At 40.9% G+C, this 17,184-nt stretch overlaps 1 protein-coding gene and 1 long non-coding RNA gene across 2 annotated transcripts in view; both read right to left on the reverse strand.

Moving 5' to 3' along the window:
- The window catches only part of RANBP17 (RAN binding protein 17), a 431,538-nt gene that overhangs the window by 191,382 nt on the left and 222,972 nt on the right, over window positions 1-17,184 (reverse strand). The window lies entirely within an intron of this gene.
- Window positions 1,417-13,280, reverse strand: LOC115837678. Its single transcript, XR_004032746.1, has 3 exons — window positions 13,166-13,280; window positions 5,383-5,387; window positions 1,417-1,432 (listed from the first exon to the last, which is right to left on the reverse strand). It is a non-coding gene; the product is annotated as an uncharacterized LOC115837678 (long non-coding RNA).

The raw sequence follows: 17,184 nt of genomic DNA on the forward strand, positions 1-17,184 counted from the left end.
AGGATGTTATGCTGCAAGCAGGTCATTGTCACCACAGACAGACAATACTATTTTGGTGATAGGAACTCTTTACGAGAAGTTAAGACAAAATCATCTCTTGTTCTGCTGTTCCTTTACCAGATCCGTCAATCAGTGTTTCCTTTTTCATGAGTCTATAAACCTCCTTTTAAAGAGTTCATATAGCCAAAATAGTATTGTCTGTCTGTGGTGACAATGACCTGCTTGCTGCATAACATCCTTGGTTTCCATGGTATAATCTTACTTTCCTTTTAAGTATTTACCTTTTTTTTTTTTTGTTTGGACACAATATGCCATTTTTATCCTGCAAACATTTATTGGATATAAAATTTTAAAGGAATTAAACAAAGCTCTGAGAAAAATTTTACAGACAGTGCAAGAAACAAAGTAGGAAAAACCCAGGCCCTTCTTGGCTTTGTCAAGTATTAACTCTTTGCCCACAAGCAAAGTTATATTGAGGACAACTGTTATCCCTGCTCACCAAGCATTAACCTTACATACTCTTCTGACTTCATGTATCCCCCATGGCTCATAATTATGAACAGAGGTAAGAACAATAAAAAAACAAGTTATTAGGAGAATAATGATAGTTGTGATGGTGAGGACAAGATGACTTTGCTATGTATAATAAGAACAGAAGAATAACTAGCAATACATATTATTTTATAAAAAAATTACCGATCACCTGTAATTTGCTATTTTTCCATCAAGTTTACTTTTTCATTCAGTGTTTCCTGGGTGTCTGCCATTTTTCTGGGCACTAGATGCACAGAGATAAATAAGGCATGATCCCTAAGTATAAGGGGCTCATAACCTAAAGGGGACCAGAGACAAGGAAATAGACAATTACCATGAAGTATGATAAATTCTTTGATTGCTTTGTTCTATGTGTTAAGCCAATTTGGAGGAATACCTAATGCAGAGAAGAAATCACAGAAAGTTAGAGAGCATTCCAGAGAAAAGGAAGAGCATGTAGGAGGGCCCAAAAGTGGTGAAGGAGCACTTCAAAGAATTACAAATAATTCGGGGAAGCCAGAGAGAGGTGGAATGAATATAGCTCAGAACCCGTTTTGGGCTAGGTCTTGGAAGTCTGGGTTTCACTTTGAAAGAAATGTGGCTCACTGAAGGACTGACACTTCAGAGAGACTGCACTAGCAGCTCTGTCTAGGATGTCTGGGGAGGGGAAAGCCAAGACTAGAATTAGGGGAACCCATTAAGAGGTAGATGGGAAATAAAGGTCTGAATTGTGGCAGAAGGGAAAGAAAAAAGCAAAGGTTTTCAAAAGCATATAGGAAGATAAAGCATCCAGATGACTTCCACATCTTTCATTTTGTGACTGAGGTAAGAATGACATTCACTTAGCAAAAGGGAGAGAAGTTTGGGGAGAAGCTGAATGGTTATATCTTAGAAATGACTGAGTAAGAAATATGAGTAGCAGAATATGCTACCCCAAAATATGCTACTTTGGCATAAAGAATATTTTGAGTTAAAGGCACTTAAAAAACAGCAGATGCAAGAAGAGTACTCTGACCTTCTTTTTTCTTCCTGAAAGCAGGAGATGAAACTCTCAAGTAAAAGGAACTCTCCCTGTACCAGTAGGAAAATCATGCTGCTATAAAGACACATGCACATGTATGTTTAGTGCGGCACTATTCACAATAGCAAAGACTTGGAACCAACCCAAATGTCCAACAACGATAGACTGGATTAAGAAAATGTGGCACATATACACCATGGAATACTATGCAGCCATAAAAAATGATGAGTTCATGTCCTTTGTAGGGATATGGATGAAACTGGAAATCATCATTCTCAGTAAACTATCGCAAGGACAAAAAACCAAACACCGCATGTTCTCACTCATAGGTGGGAATTGAACAATGAGAACACATGGACACAGGAAGGGGAACATCACACTCCGGAGACTGTTGTAGGGTAGGGGGAGGGGGGAGGGATAGAATTAGGAGATATACCTAATGCTAAATGACGAGTTAATGGGTGTAGCACACCAACATGGTACATGTATACATATGTAACAAACCTGCACATTGTGCACATGTACACTAAAACTTAAAGTATAATAATAATAAAATAAAATAAAAAAAAGAAAAGACATTCTTATCACCAGAGAGGGGGGTCCAGGTAGAGAAAAATCTACAAAGAAACTCTGTTAAACTAAGCTTTATCTTCCTAGTGACTTTTCCAAAATGAACTTCCCTGTCTCATCACGTTTCCACAATTTAATACTCTATATCTAACCTAGTACATAACCTTTTGGCCCTGTTTTTTTGGATCTTCACTTTTCTTGTGAATGCTCCTATATACATGTAAAAGTTGCTATATAAAATTTGTATGCTTTTCCCTTGGTAATCTGTCTTTGGGTAGTATAATGTACAGGGCCACAGTCGGAAAATGTAGAAGGGGTAGAGGAAAAAGTTTTTGCCTCCCCTGCAGAGCTCATGAGACATACAGACGGAGATACAGAGAAGGAAGATAGATATGAAGGCTAAAGAGCTAGTGAACGGTGGGCAGTAAAGCAACAGGCTGTCCACTATGCTACAACACTAGAAGGGCTATGCTCAGAAGAGAGCGGACAAGGTTACAGCACTCACAGAATTACGTGACTATGTGTTTACTTAGTTTAACTCCAAATATATTATTATTAATATATAATTAATCTGCATATCAATCCTACAAGATAGGCTCTTGTACCCATTTTACAGATGAGGAAACCAAAGCAGAAAGAGTATAAACATTTGTCCAGTGTCACACAGCCACAGAGCCAGGAAGTAACAGATTTGGAATCTGAACCAGGCAGTCAGGCCTTACACACTGTGCTATGATGATACTGATAAACATATCAGAAAAAAAAACATTTTATATGATAAAATATATAAATAAGAAAAAAGACAATACCACCACTTCTAGGTGACCACTGTTTACATTTTAGTATACTTTCTTCCAGACGTTCTCAATAAGCCTCATCTCACCCCTAAATATGCAATTTTCTAACCTGCTTTTTAACTTTTAAGGTAACTATTTCCCAAGTTATTAAAACCTAATGCTAAATGACGAGTTAATGGGTGCGGCACACCAACATGGCACATGGATACATATGTAACAAACCTGCACATTGTGCACATGTACCCTAAAAGTTAAAGTATAATAATAATAATAAACAAACAAAAACTCTATCCTATCATCATGTTAATACCTATAATATTTCTTCAAAGTGATGTACACAATATACTCAACCAATGCCTTAGTGTTGGATATTCATGTTCTCAGTTTCTCACTATATAGTTGGACCTTCATATCCGTGGGTTCCACACCTATAGATTCAACCAATTGCAGATTGAAAATATGGGGAAAAATGGATGGTTGCAACTGTACTGAACATATATGGACTTTCTCTTTGTCATGATTCCCTAAACAATATAGTATAACAAGTATTTACATAGCATTTACATTGTATTAGTTATTATAAATAATTTTGAGATGATTTAAAGTGTGTGAGAGGATGTGCGTTGGTTAAATGTAAATACTACACCATTCTATATAAGTGACCATGGATTTTGGTATCTCTGGGGTGTCTCGGAACCAATCCTACACAGATACTGAGGGACGACTGTCATTTCAAAACAATAGTCAAATTACAATTAAAACTTCAATAAATAAAACCTCAGCGCAACTTTTTTCTAGAAATAACTTCTAAGGCGTATTTGATTTTAATAAAACATTATTTCTAAAACTAATAGGATAAGTTAACAGAATAAACAACTGTAGCTTAAAAACAAACAGCTGCTTAGTTTGGGCAGTTATCTTTAAACTATAATAGATAATTTGGAATTCATAAAAATGGCAAATTTCCCTTCATTTGGGCTGGCAATTAATATTTTCAGTTTTACCTGATTAACAAACATTCTAGTAAGTTTTTCCAAAATAAGCAAAATTCAGTGAGCCATTTTTCTGATACTGTTTTATTTGAGTGAAATACTGTATAGAAAAAGAAGACCCCAAAATTTTAACATCTGGGGGTGGTGGCTCATACATGTAATTCCAGCATTTTTGGAAGCAGAGGTGGGTGGATCACTTGAGTCCAGGAGTCTGAGACCAGCTGGACATCATACGGAGTCTCCATCTTTACAAAATATAAAAAAAATCAGCAGGGTGTGGTGATGCATGGCTGTGGTCCCAGCTACTTAGGAGGGTGAGGTGGGAGGACTGCTGGAACTGAGGAGTTTGAGGCTGCAGAGAGCTGTGTTTGTACTGCTGCACTCCAGCCTGGGTGACAGAGTGAGACCTCGCCTCAAAATAAATAAATAAATAAAATACATGATTTCACTTGAACTTTAATTTTTTAAACTTATTTTTAAGGTATGTTGATATGCTATGTGTGAGTTTTTTTCTAGTATAATTTGACATTTGTAATTCTAAAAGTCCCCTTATTAGTTGCACTGCTTCATACATAGGAAACTGAAAAACAATACTGAAAATTAAGATCCCCCCTCCATCCCAAGAAAAAACCCAAACAACAACAGCTGTTGCTTATAGAACTGTTTGGCAAGGAGTCTCTTTCCAAAAGCAAAAAACCAAATTATTTGTTATGACATTTCTATTTGTCAAGCACACAACAGGAAGATGAGTAAATTATAATATCTATCACCAATAAGCCTTCTTTGAATATCAATCGACTCTAACCATAATTGATAACCTAAGCCAATAGTACATTCTGCTACAATTCCAAGTTCAAAAGGTTAATTATGGCCTGGCCACAGGCTCATCCAGAAACCTGAAACTGATTGCTCTATGCCTTCCTAATGAAGATGTACGGCATGTATTATAGGAGCATAGTGGTAAATGATTGGGACCTCCAACATCAATGCAGCAAGCACGCATTAACCTTCACCATATCAATTTAACTGTCATTCTCACAGTTCATATCCTAGAAGGTCTTTTTATTCTATGACAAAGAAAGCGTCTGATAACTGTATTTCCCTTGTAAAGCAAGATTTCCCTTTTCATTCTAATAAATATAGAAATCAATAATAGTAAGTGAATTCAAACTATGCTATGAATTAACAACACCCAGGAAAGTTAAGAAGAGACTGGAGTCATGATGGGTGTTCTCATTTGTCACCAAAATCTTTAATTTGCATGTAGATTTACTGCCCTAGCACAGAGGGCATGAGAAAAGTATCAGCATCTTTTCTTTTTTAGAGGCACTCACACTGCTTGCTTTCTTACTCACAGGCCAAGTAAAAAAAATGGCAGGCTGAACTATAAGCATCCACTCACAAATAAGAGCAATTTAACAAACTTTGTTGCTTGCACTCAATACTCATTGCCAGTCTGAGGAAGAACAGGAACTAGGGATGCTCTAGAACAGAGTTGTAGGGACTAAGATCTTCAATATAGTACAGTTCTGAATATATGTGACACTAACTAGCAACAAACTAATTCCTTTGATACCAGGCAACAGAGAAGAAGAGCAGTGTAATAAAATGAGTACTAGAATGTGAGGCTGATCATGTAATGGCTGTGTTCTTTACTATCTGTGTGGCCTTTTAACAAACCACATGGCCCTTCTGTTTTTCTCCTGTAAAATAAGAATAATAATTCCTGCTTTGTCTATCTTATAAAGTAAAAGCTTTCAACCATGGCTACACACCACAAACATGCTGAACTCCAAAACAATAACAACAACAACAACAACAACAAAAAACAAACAAAAGATACCTAGGTCCTAAACCCCAAGAAATTTTGACCTAATTGGTTTAGGATGGGGCCCAAGTATGGGTATCTTTTGATGGCTGTTCAGAAAAAATTCTAATTTTACTTTTTAAACTTTTAGTTATGTAAATGCTCAAACATATACAAACATAATAGAAATATATTACCAAGTGTCAGTGATTAGCAATATTTTGCAAATCTTACATCATCTATTTCCCCACCCCCCCAACATTAAAAAAAATTTCCATTGGGACATTTTACAGCAAATCCACAGTGTTATTTTTACAAAACTTCCTCATGTGATTATATTGTAAAACCAGTATTGAGAACCATGAGAAGATTTTGAAAAAATTTTTCCAAGTTACAAAGTTAACAATAAAGACAAATCAATGCCCAAATGGATTATCAGGCTCCAAGTCAGACTTGATTGACCAAGTCAACAGAATAAAATATTTAGTTTAATGAATACTACTTCAATCATTTTCCTCCTCTGAACTGACTAGTTTCTTCACAAAACAGACCCTCTAACTGATGGGCTATATAGTGCAAAAAAGTTACATCTAGAAAAATCTCCCTCCCTCCCTCCCTCCCTTCCTTCTTTCCTTCCTTCCTTTTTCTTTCTTTTTTCTTTTCTTCCCTCTGTGGCCCAGGCTGGAATCTAGTCGGCGCGCTGCACACTCCCTGCCTCAGGCTCCCGTGATTCTCCTGCCCCCGCCTGCGGGCTGCCTGGGATTGCCGGCGCACGCCACCACCGCTGCCTGCTTTTTCTCCTTTGGCTGGAGGCGCGGTTTCGCCATGTTGGCCAGGCTGGTCTCCAGCTCCTGACCCTGAGTGCTCTGCCCGCCTCGGCCTCCCGAGGTGCTGGGACTGCAGACGGAGTCTCGCTCACTCGGTGCTCGGTGTTGCCCCGGCTGGAGTGCAGTGGCGTGGTCTTGGCTTGCTGCAGCCTCCGCCTCCCAGCCGCCTGCCTTGGCCTCCCAGGGTGCTGGGATTGCAGCCGCTGCCTGGCCGCCGCCCCGTCTGGGAGGTGGGGAGCGTCTCTGCCCGGCCACCTATCATCTGGGAAGTGAGGAGGGCCTCTGCCCGGCCACCCATCGTCTGGGAAGTGAGGAGCGCCTCTGCCCGGCCACCCATCCTCTGGGAAGTGAGGAGCGCCTCTGCCCGACCGCCCCGTCTGGGAAGAAGTGAGGAGCGCCTCTGCCCGGCCGCCCCATCTGGGAAGAAGTGAGGAGCGCCTCTGCCCGGCCGCCCCGTCTGGGAAGTGAGGAGCGCCTCTGCCCGGCCACCCATCGTCTGGGAAGTGAGAAGCGCCTCTGCCCGGCCACCCCGTCTGGGAAGTGAGGAGCGCCTCTGCCCGGCCACCCATGTCTGGGAAGTGAGGAGCGCCACTGCCCGGCCACCCATCGTCTGGGAAGTGAGGAGCGCCTCTGCCCGGCCACCCATCGTCTGGGAAGTGAGGAGCGCCTCTGCCCGGCCACCCATCGTCTGGGAAGTGAGGAGCGCCTCTGCCCGGCCACCCCGTCTGGGAAGTGAGGAGCGCCTCTGCCCGGCCACCCATCGTCTGGGAAGTGAGGAGCACCTCTGCCCGGCCACCCATCGTCTGGGAAGTGAGGAGCGCCTCTGCCCGGGCGCCCCGTCTGGGAAGAAGTGAGGAGCGCCTCTGCCCGGCCGCCCTGTCTGGGAAGAAGTGAGGAGCGCCTCTGCCCAGCCGCCCCGTCTGGGAAGAAGTGAGGAGCATCTCTGCCTGGCCGCCCCTCTGGGAAGAAGTGAGGAGCGTCTCTGCCTGGCCGCCCCGTCTGGGAAGTGGGGAGCACCTCTGCCGGGCCGCCCCATCTGGGATGTGGGGAGCGCCTCTGCCCGACCGCCCCGTCTGGGAGGTCTACCACGGAGGCCAGAAGCAATGTGGGGGCTGGACATGGTGGCTCATGCCTGTAGTCCCGGCACTCTGGGAGGCCGAGGCGGGTTGATCACTTCAGGCTAGGGGTTCAAGACCAGCCTGGCCAACATGGCGAAACATATGAAAAATACAACAGACCAACCAACCAACCCAGTGACAACAAAACAGGTCTACCCTGGAGTCATACTCTAATTTTTTCTATTTTCCTCCCTTTCTGATCCTTTATCCCACTTTCTTTTTCTTCCTCTTCCTTCTCCTTCTTCTTTGTCAAATAGAGGATTGAGTTATTATCATTGATCCATATAAAGTCCCTCTCTCATTTATTTTCTTTAATTCCCACTTCCCATTTCTATTCCCCGTCTTCCCATGTGCAACCTTCCTAATATGTTTGATACGCATCTTTTTGTTTGTATGTGTTTTTAGAAAATGTTTATTGTTTTGTGTGCAAAAAAAAATTAATAATAAAAACAATATGAAGCTTTCCTATCCATGAAAAAAAAAAAAGAAAAGAAAAATCTCATTCTTCTCTAACGCCCAGTATTCTCATTCTATTCCCCTATCTTATAGTTCCTCGAACATGTTGCTCTCTCAACCTGGAAAAATTTACTCCCTTCCCCTCCTACCCTCCATCTACCTAGCCAACTCCCACTTCATCTTCAAGGCCCAGAATCGATATCAATATTGTGAAGACTTCTGACTCCTCTCTCCTGTCTGTCCTACCTTCCCCAAGCCTGAGGAAAGTACTCCTCTTAAGGGCTGCTGTAACCTTGTGTTTACCTCAATCACAGTACTGTTTTTTGTCAGTCTCACCAATGAGTACAGGATTCTTAAAGGTAGTGGTTATTTCACAATGGATCTATTCTACCATGGTCACCCAATTTATGAATATTTCCATTTTCTAAATTGTATGTCAGCCACTTTCTCTAGGAAACAAATTAGGTTTGCTCAACAATTTGCTTACCCAGCTTACTAATGTGTAGAACAATTTACCCCTTGCAGTGCACATCAATTGATGGCCTAAAGCAACAATCAGGGGTGACTGCTTCACTGACAGAAAACAAATAAAGGTAAGAACGTATAATAAATCCTAATCATATTTTTTCCAACAATACCCCCACAACCTCAGAATGGTCTGCTGCAGAGAACCTTGGTTTCTGTATCAGACTAATGTCTAAAAAAACTGATTCTAAAAATATAGGCTTTTGCAAGTCAAAGATATAAGATAGAAGAATTTTTTTTTTTTCTTTTTGAGACAGGTTCTCACTCTGTTACCCAGGCTGGAGTACAGTGGTGTGATCACAGTTCACTGGAACTTCAAACTCCTGGGCTCAAGTGATTCTCTTATTTCAGCCTCTTAAGTAGCCAGTACTACAGGGTGTGTGCCACCATACCCACTCAGCTAATCTTAAAATATATATATATATATATATATATATATTTTTTTTTTGTAGAGACAGGTTTTCGCTATGTTCCCTGGGCTGGTCTTGAACTCTGGGCTTAAGTGATCCTCCTGCCACAGCCTCCCAAAGTGTTGGCGATTACAGGTGTGAGCCACCATGCCAGTCCCAGGAAAATTTTTTAAATAAAGAAAATTGTTTTATCATCTCCAAAAGTTTTAATTTAAAGGTACTCACAACATGCTAAGAAGCAAAGTTTACCAATGTACAATATATAATAAAGGCCATCATTTATATAAACACACTCCCTGTGATTATTTCCCAATGACTTTTCCGTGTTTTAGGGGACCACTGGAAAAATTGAATCACCGTATTCAAAGATGATAATAATATTTGTAATAGCAATGACATCATCATCAACAGAAACATCCAATTTTAACTAACTCTTAACAAGCATCTTCTACATGCAAGTTATTGAGCTAAGCATATTATCTCTATCCTCACATTAGACCTATAAGTATTACTATTCTCATTTTATGGCAAAAGTGAAGCTTAGAGAGGTTCTTTAGGCAAAAGAAATTTGCCTAAAGAAAAAGAGCCAGTTAGTAGCATGACTGAGACTAAGTTTGTCTAACTACTTAGTTCAAGCTCTTGACCACTATATTATTACTCAAAGGCAAAGATAATGCTCCTAACAGGTCATTTCTGTTCTGTGGAAAATAGTTCAGAGGTATAACTGTTATTCACCCATTGATGTAATGTGGCAATGAAGCAGAAATAAAAAGGCAACATTCTGGATAGTCTTATATTTCATCCTCTACATGAAAACTATTTTGACTATTGCATTTATGTTCTCTTTCTGAGTGAATGAATTGCAGGGTGCTGAAAAATCAAGCTCATAACTGACGTATGTAAGATAATTAAAGAGGACAGGCCAGGCGCAGTGGCTCACCCCTGTAATCCCAGCACTTTGGGAGGGTGAGGCGGGCGGATCACCTGAGGTTGGGCATTCGAGACCAGCCCGACCAACATGCAGAAATCCTGTCTCTACTGAAAATACAAAATTAGCCGGGCCTGGTGGTGCATGCCTGTAATCCCAGCTACTCGAAAGGCTGAGGCAGGAGAATCACTTGAACCCAGTAGGTGGAGGTTTTAGTGAGCCGAGATTGTGCCATTGCACTTCAGCCTGGGCAAAAACAGCGAAACTCCAACTCATTTAAAAAAAAAAAAAAAAAAAAAAAGCTCCCAAAGAGGCCAACACAGAATGCAGGTGACTTCTGCATTTCCACCTGAGGTACCTGGCTCATCTTATTGGGACTGGTTAGACAGTGAGTACAGCCCATAGAGGGCGAGCCGAAGAAGTGTGGGGCACCGCCTCACCTGGGAAGTGCAAGGGGTTGGCGACCTCCCTCACCTAGCCAAGGGAAGCCCTGAGGAACTATGCCTTGAGGAACAGTGCACTCCAGCCCAGATACTACGCTTTTCCACGGTCTTTGCAACCTGCAGACCAGGAGATTCTCTTGGGTGCCTACGCCACCAGGGCCCTGCGTTTCAAGCACAAAACTGGGTGGCCATTTGGGCAGACACCTAGCTAGCTGCGGGAGTTTTTTTTTTTCATACCCCACTGGCACCTGGAATGCCAGTGAGACAGAATCATTCACTCCCCTGGAAAGGGGGCTGAAGTGAGAGAGTAGTCTAGCTTAGCAGATCTCACCCCCACAGAGCCCAGCAAGCTAAGATCCCCTGGCTTGAAATTCTCACTGCCAGCACAGCAGTCTGAAGTCCACCTGGGATGCTTGAGCTTGGTGGGGGGAAGGGCATCCACCATTACTGAGGCTTGAGTAGGTGGTTTTCCCCTCACAGTGTAAACAAAGCTGCCAGGAAGTTTGAACTGGGTGGAATCCACTGCAGCTAGGCAAAGCCGCTGTAGCCAAACTGCCTCTCCAGATTCCTCCTCTCTGGGCAGGGCATCTCTGAAAGACGGGCAGCAGCCCCAGTCAGGGGCTTATAGATAAAGCTCCCATCTCCCTGGGACAGAGCACCTGGGGGAAGGGGTGGCTGTGGGCACGGCTTCAGCAGACTTATATGTTCCCGCCTGCCAGCCAGGAAGAGAGCAGCGGATCTCTCAGCACAGCGCTTGAGCTCTGATAAAGGACACACTGTCTCCTCAAATGGGTTCCTGACCCCTGAGTCTCCTGACTGGGAGACACCTCCCAGCAGGGGTCGATAGACACCTCATACAGGAGAGCTCTGGCTGGCATCTGGCTGGTGCCCCTCTGAGATGAAGCTTCCAGAGGAACAAACAGGCAGCAATCTTTGCTGTTGTGTAGCCTCTGCTGGTGATACCCAGGCAAACAGGGTCTGGTGTGGGCCCCCAGCAAACTCCAGCAGACCTGCAGCAGAGGGGCCTGACTGTTAGAAGGAAAACTAACAAACAGAAAGCAATAGCATCAACATAAAAAAAAAGGACGACCAAGCAAAAACTCCATCCGAAGGTCACCAACATCAAAGACCAAAGGTAGATAAATCCACAAAGATGAGGAAAAAAACAGCAAAAAAAGGCCGAAAATGCCAAAAACCTGAATGCCTCTTCTCCTCCAAAGGATCACAACACCTTGCCAGCAAAGGAACTAAACTGGACAGAGAATTAGTTTGATGAATTGACAGAAGGAGGCTTCAGAAGGTGGGTAATAACAAACTCCTCTGAGCTCAAGAAGCACGTTCTAACCCAATGCAAGGAAGCTAAGATCTTTGATAAAAGGTTAGAGGAATTTCTAACTAGAATAACTAGATTAGAGAAGAACATAAATGACCTGATGGAGCTGAAAAAAACAGCATGAGAAGTTTGTGAAACATACACAAGTATCAATAGCCAAATCAATCAAGCGGAAGAAAGGATATCAGAGACTGAAGATCAACTTAAATAAAGTGTGAAGACAAGATCAGAGAAAACAGAATGAAAAAGAATGAACAAAGCCTCCAAGAAATTTGGGACTGTGTGAAAAGACCAAACCTACGTTTGCTTGGTGTACTGGAAAGTGATGGGAAGAATGGAACCAAGTTGGAAAACACACTTCAGGATATTATCCAGGAGAACTTCCCCAACCTAGCAAGACAGGCCAAAGTTCAAATTCACAAAATACAGAGAACACCACAAAGATACTCCTTGAGAAGAGCAACCCCAAGACACATAATCGTCAGATTCTCCAAGGTTGAAATGAAGGAAAAAATGTTAAGGGCAGACAGAGAGAAGGGTTGGGTTACCCACAAAGGGAAGCCCATCAGGCTAACAGTGGATCTCTGCAGGAACCCTACAAACCAGAAGAGAGTGGGGGCCAACATTCAACATTCTTAAAGAAAAGAATTTGCAACCCAGAATTTCATATCCAGCCAAACTAAGCTTCATAAGTAAAGGAGAAATAAAATTCTTTACAGACAAGCAAATGCTGAGGGATTCTGTCACCACTAGGCCTGCCTTACAAGAGCTCCTGAAGGAAACACTAAATATGGAAAGGAACAACGAGTACCAGCCACTGCAAAAACAAACCAAAATGTAAAACCCATTGACATTGAAGAAACTGTATCAACTAATGGGCAAAATAACCAGCTAGCATCATAAATGACAGGATCATATTCACACATAACAATATTAACCTTAAATGTAAATGGGTTAAATGCCCAAATTGAAAGTCACAGATGGAAAACTGGATAAAGAGTCAAGACCCATCAGTGTGCTGTATTCAGGAGACCCATCTCATGTGCAAAGACACACATAGGCTCAAAATAAACGGATGGGAGAAGATTTACCAAGCAAATGGAAAGCAAAAAAAGAGCAGGGATTGCAATCCTTGTCTCTGATAAAACAGACTTTAAACCAACAAAGATCAACAAAGACAAGGAAGTGCATCACATAATAATAAAGGGATAAATGCAACAAGGAGAGCTAACTATCTTAAATATATATGCACCCAATACAGGAGCACCCAGATTTATAAAGCAAGTCCTGAGAGACCTAAAAAGAGACTTAGACTCCCACACAATAATAATGGGAGACTTTAACACTCCACTGTTAGTATTAGACAGATCAACGAGACAGAAAATTAACAAGGATATTCAGGACTTGAACTCAGCTCTGGACCATGCAGACCTAATAGATAGCTACAAAACTCTCCCCCCCCAAATCAACAGAATATACATTCTTCTCAGCACCACATCACACTTATTCTAAAATTGATCACATAATTGGAAGTAAAACACTCCTCAGCAAATGCAAAAGAACAGAAATCATAACAAACGGTCTCTCTGAACACAGTGCAGTCGAATTAAAATCCAGGATTAAGAAACTCACTCAAAACTGCACAACTACATGGAAACTGAACAACCTGTTCCTGAATGACTACTGGGTACATAACGAAATTAAGGCAGAAACAAATAAGTTCTTTAAAACCAGTGAGAACAAAAACACAATGTCCCAGAATCTCTGGGACACAGCTAACGCAGTGTTTAGAGGGAAATTTATAGCACTAAATGCCCACAGGAGAAAGCTAGAAAGATCTAAAATTGATACCCTAACATCACAATTAAAAGAACTAGAGAAGCAAGAGCAAACAAGTTCAAAAGCTAGCAGAAGACAAGAAATAACTAAGATCAGAGCAGAACTGAAGGAGATAGAGACACAAAAAAACCCTTCAAAAAGATCAATGAATCCAAGAGCTAGTTTTTGGAAAAGATTAATGAAATAGATAGACTGCTAGCCAGATTAATGAAGAAAAGAAAGAAGAATCAAATAGACACAATAAAAAATGATAAAGGGGATATCACCACTGATCCCACAGAAATACAATCAACCATCAGAGAATACTATAAACACCTGTACACAAATAAACTAGAAAATCTAGAAGAAATGGATAAATTCCTGGACACATACACCTTCCCAAGACTAAACCAGGAATAAGTCGAATCCCTGAATAGACCAATAACAAGTTCTGAAATTGAGGCAGTAATTAATAGCCTATCAACCAAAAAATGCCCAGGACCAGACAAATTCACAGCCAAATTCTACCAGAGGTACAAAAAGGAGCTGGTACCATTCCTTCTGAAACGATTCCAAACAACAGAAAAAGAGGGACTTCTCCCTAACTCATTTTACGAGGCCAGCATCACCCTGATACCAAAACCTGGCAGAGACACAAGAAAAAAAGAAAATTTCAGGCCAATATCCCCGATGAACATCGATGCAAAAAATGCTCAATAAAATACCGGCAAACCGAATCCAGCAGCACATTAAAAAGCTTATCTACCATGATCAAGTCAGCTTCATCCATGGAAAGCAAGGCTGGTTCAACATATGCAAATCAGTAAACGTAATCCATCACATAAACAGAACCAGTGACAAAAACCACATGATTATCTCAATAGACACAGAAAAAGCCTTTGATAAAATTCAACACCCCTTCATGCTAATCAATAAATTAGGAACTGATGGAACATATCTCAAAATAATAAGAGCTATTTATGACAAACCCACAGCCAATATCATACTGAATGGGCAAAAGCTGGAAGCATTCCCTTTGAAAACTGGCATAAGAAAAGGATGCCCTCTCTCACCACTCCTATTCAACACAGTGTTGGAAGTTCTGGCCAGGGCAACCAGGCAAGAGAAAGAAATAAGGGGTATTCAAATAGGAAGAGAGGAAGTTAAATTATCTTTGTTTGCAGATGATATGATTGTATATTTAGAAAACCCCAACATCTCAGCCCCAAATCTCCTTAAGCTGAAAAGCAATGTCAGCAAAGTCTCAGGACACAAAATCAATGTGCAAAAATCATGAGCATTCCTATACACCAATAATAGCCAAATCATGAGCAAACTCCCATTCACAATTGCTCCAAAGAGAATAAAATACCTAGGAATCCAACTTACAAGGGATGTGAAGGACCTCTTCAAGGAGAACTACAAACCACTGCTCAAGGAAATAAGAGACGACACAAACAAATGGAAAAACATCCCATGCTCATGGATAGGAAGAATGAATATCGTGAAAATGACCATATTGCCCAAAGTAATTTATAGATTCAATGCTATTCCCATCAAACTACCATTGACTTTCTTCACAGAATTAGGAAAAAACTACTTTAAATTTCATATGGAACCAAAAAAGAGCCCGTATAGCCATGACAATCCTAAGCAAAAAGGACAAAGCTGGAGGCATCATGCTACCTGACTTCAAACTACACTGCAAGGCTACTGTAACCAAAACAGCATGGTACTGGTACCAAAACAGATATATAGACCAAATAGAACAGAACAGAGGCCTCAGAAATAACACCACACATCTACAACCACCTGATTTTTAACAAATCTGCCAAAAACAAGCAATGGGGAAAGAATTCCCTATTTAAGAAATGGTGTTGCAGAAAACGGAAACTGGACCCCTTCCTTACACCTTATACAAAAATTAACTCAAGATGGATTAAAGATTTAAACATAAGACCTAAAACCATAAAAACCCTAGAAGAAAACCTAGGCAATACCCTTCAGGACATAGGCATGGGTGATAACTTCATGACTAAAACACCAAAAGCAATTGCAACAAAAGCCAAAATTGACAAATGGGATTTAATTAAACTAAAGAGCTTCTGCACAACAAAAGAAACTATCCTCAGAGTGAACAGGCAATCTACAGAATGGGAGAAAATTTTTGCAATCTATCCATCTGACAAAGGGCTAATATCCAGAATCTACAAAGAACTTAAACAAATTTACAAGAAAAAAATGAATAACGCTATCAAAAAATGGGCAAAGGATATGAACAGACACTTCTCAAAAGAAGACATTTATGTGGCCAACAAATACATGAAAAACAGCTCATCATCACTGTTCATTAGAGAAATGCAAATCAAAACCACAATGAGATACCATCTCATGCCAGTTAGAATGGCCATCATTACAAAGTCATGAAACAACAGATGCTGGAGAGGATGTGGAAAAATAGTAATGCTTTTATAATGTTCGTGGGAGTGTAAATTCAACCATTGTGGAAGACAGTGTGGCAATTCCTCAAGGATCTAGAATCAGAAATACCATATGACCCAGCAATCCCATTACTGGGTATATACCCAAAGGATTATAAATCATTCTAGTATAAGGACACATGCACACGTATGTTTACTGCAGCACTATTCACAACAGCAGAGACTTGGAACCAACCCAAATGCCCATCAATGATAGACTGGATAAAGAAAATGTGGCACATATACACCATGTAATACTATTCAGCCATAAAAAAGGATGAGTTCATATCCTTTGCAGGGACATGGATGAAGCTGGAAACCATCATTCTCAGCAAACTAACACAGGAACAGAAAACCAAACACCACATGTTCTCACTCATAACTGGGAGGTGAACAATGAGAACACATGGACACAGGGAGGGGAACATCACACACTGGGGCCTGTCGGGGAGTGTGGGGTAAGGGGAGGGATAGCATTAGAAGAAATACCTAATGTAGATGACAGGTTGATGGGTGCAGCAAACCACATGTATACCTATGTAATAAACCTACATGTTCTGCACATGTATCCCAGAACTTAAAGTATAATAATAATAATAATAATAATAAAAAGAGTACATACAGGTTAAGGTTTTGCCGCTTAGTAGCTATGGGACATTTCTTAGACACCCATTTCATTTTCTCTAAAATGAGGACAATAATTTATAGACTTGTTTACTCATTCACTGTCTAACTGTATACACTTATTAAATGTACAGTTAATTAGAGAGATTACGTAGATGAAGACCCAAAGCTGTGCTCCAAGGAGCTTATGGTCTAACAGCCCTTTCTGAAGATTAAATTGCATATTAACATCTAGAATTTGATACATAAGAAGCACTCAGTGACCACTATTTGCTTTCCAACTTCTCCTATGTTTTCTCAATGAGATTATTAGATGAAAAATTATAGGGATATGGTATTCTAAATTTTTATAAATCTAACAGATACCTTGACTAAAGGAAGGGACAAGCTAAAGAGAGATACTAAAAATGCAGGTAACATGACTCAAATTTCTTCCCTCCACTACTTACTCATAGCCTGGAACAATTTCTGCATTAGATTTAGAAAATCAAGGGAAAATTC

This window comes from Nomascus leucogenys, chromosome 2 (assembly GCF_006542625.1).
Source record: "Nomascus leucogenys isolate Asia chromosome 2, Asia_NLE_v1, whole genome shotgun sequence".
Classification (NCBI taxonomy): domain Eukaryota; kingdom Metazoa; phylum Chordata; class Mammalia; order Primates; family Hylobatidae; genus Nomascus; species Nomascus leucogenys.